This window comes from Montipora capricornis, chromosome 12 (assembly GCF_036669925.1).
Source record: "Montipora capricornis isolate CH-2021 chromosome 12, ASM3666992v2, whole genome shotgun sequence".
NCBI lineage: Eukaryota > Metazoa > Cnidaria > Anthozoa > Scleractinia > Acroporidae > Montipora > Montipora capricornis.
The window spans coordinates 10,848,257-10,850,756 of NC_090894.1; the positions used below are offsets into that span (position 1 = coordinate 10,848,257).

Here is a 2,500-nt window from a genome sequence, read left to right on the forward strand (position 1 = left end):
ATCTAGTTTTCTGTTTTATTTTTGCCACAGGGAGCAATGGATATCGAAGGTCTTAAAGAAAGTTGATTGTGACTAACGCTTAACAACAATGAATACAACTTCACTTGGACAACGTAGTTTACAGGAAATATTTAAAAAACCGACGTACATACAAGACGCTAAATTCTGGAAAAGTATTCTTACCAGCTGAGAACGCAACGTTTACTTGAAAAAAAAAATATAGAAAAAAAAAAACACCGAATAGGTAACGCTGGAAGAACGAACTTTCGTTTAATTGATCAGAATTTTCAATTTTAACGATCTTTTGAATGATGGTAGCAAACGTACGCATGTTTGTCGTAAAAAAATAATTTGTCAACATTTAAGTTCCTTCCAACGTTTTAAGTCTTGCGGTAGTTAACCCAGCCTATCCGCGCGAGAAGAGACAAAAGTTCGCTAACCCGCGGTTGAATCGATCGACACAGAGAGACTATAGCATCTATCAATGTTAAGCCCGGGGGGGGGGGGGGGGACCCCCGGGCATATGTGGGGCGTTTGACCTCTATTGCCTTCCCCGCCCTCAGGAATTTGACTACTGAGAATCTGGGTCCCAGGGTGCGGACGTTTGCTTTTTTTGCGCGGAGGAATGGGACCAAGCCACATCGTCCCATGTGCTCGTCTGTGCGCCGGCCATAGCACGGCTAAAGCCCAGAAAGACAGCTGTTTTGATAGAGACAAGCACTTGTTTTATATTTATAAAATATACACAACTACTACTATGAACTTAAGGGACATTACTTCCCCAAGGTGGGGATTTTTGATCTGATTTGACCAGATTTTGGGGACCCACGGTGGGGATTTCAACGAAAACTTCTTCTGAAAAATCATGTCCGTGGTCTCCCCCCCACCACGGGCTTACCATTGATAGTTGCATTTAAGACTGATTTTCACGAGCGACGGAGTCGGAATCGTAATCAGAAGCGCAGAGCGATACGATCTACGCTTACGATTCAGAGTAACATAGTCTTTTACAGAGGATGCCAAAAAGAATTGTTCTACAAAGACGAATTTATCTAATTTCAACTGACATAACGTTCGTTTAAACAAACATTTAAATGACCCTTTGTACCCGGCGGGAGAAAAGTTGGCAAGCCTTTTTTAGATGTACCTTCTCAGAAACTAACATCTTCACAGAATCCACCTGACATGTATGAGCGAACCTTTGTCAATTCAAGTTCAAGAGAGAAAAATCTGCCGTTGAGGCTATACCACTGCAAATTTACAAAATCTATGGAATATTTCTCTCTCCGTGAACGCTGATTGTACCTCAAATATTTCACAACATTCTTAGTTCAGAGTCCATCGCACCGAAAGAAATGTTTATTCAGTTGATTGGCTTTGTAAGCCTGTGCCACACATTTTTGCCAAGTGGAGCGTGACTTGCTCGCCAACGTTTCTCGCGCTACCTTTGTGCTGTCTACGACTGTTGCTATTGACCAAAGCCATTCTATTGGTTTTGGTTGAACAGCAATTCACTGAAAAACGCTTTGAAAAAAGTGTTACTAATTGCGCGAGAAGTGGAGCCTAGATCCCTCTTACCTTAAAAGGAAAAGACAATACCAAACAGTCTTCAAAATGATGGGCCATTTCCGAGGTTTTGTCTGCCTCCTCTTCAGAGCGAGTCGAAGTGCGAAGTTTTTATGAAGGTAATTAGTTCTACTTTACATTTGAATGAAAACTAATTTTCACAAGAAAAACTTTGCACTTAGAGACTCGCTCTGAAGAGGCAGACATGAACTCGGAAATGGCTATTCAGTCAACCCGTTCTCGCCCTTGAATTCGCGACTATCCTGATTTGTTAATTTGCTTTGAATTCACTATTATCATAATGGATAATGGGAAATGGTCATATTTGTTTGAAAAGACAACCCAAGAGTATGAACATAGGACTCGAACCCGGGAATGTTGATGAACCCGTCACCTAACCACTCGACCACCACACTGCTAGATGCTCAGGGTCAATTTTTTAAACACTATTTGATAATGCTGTATTATCACTCGCTACAAAAGGTCGGTTTTCAAACTTCAAGACAAAAGCTAAACATTTTCAAATCAAAGCTTAGGCCTAATTATATATTCAGCAGCGATATTCTATGGTAGACTTAAATTTTTTTTGAGAAAGGCGGTGTCTTGATCTTTAGTGGTAAAGCGGAAAGAAGAGGTTCCTATAAAGTAGAAAATCCGGGTTCAAATCCAATCCACGGATATAACTTTTTACTTCCTCATTTTCTCTGCTACCACAAATCCTGGGACACAGTGTCCAAAATTCACAATAACAGTGAATTCAAAGCAAATTAACAATTCAGGATAGTCGCGAATTCAAGGGCGAGAATGAGTTGCACAATTTCACTCGTCCCGACCCATTTAAAGCCTGGAACAGGCTAGTTTAAGTGCGAAGTTTTTCTTATGAAAATTAGTTTTCATTCACATGTAAAGTAGAACTAATTACCATCACAAAAAC

General features: G+C 40.4%; 1 protein-coding gene across 1 annotated transcript in view; it reads right to left on the reverse strand.

Moving 5' to 3' along the window:
• Nucleotides 1-708: 708 nt before the first annotated feature.
• Nucleotides 709-2,500, reverse strand: part of LOC138027657 (calcium-independent protein kinase C-like) — a 26,474-nt gene continuing 24,682 nt past the window's right edge. Inside the window, exon 16 of the mRNA XM_068875218.1 lies at nucleotides 709-2,500. This exon is cut by the window's right edge and continues 857 nt beyond it. The gene's annotated coding sequence lies outside the window, so the exon portion shown is untranslated.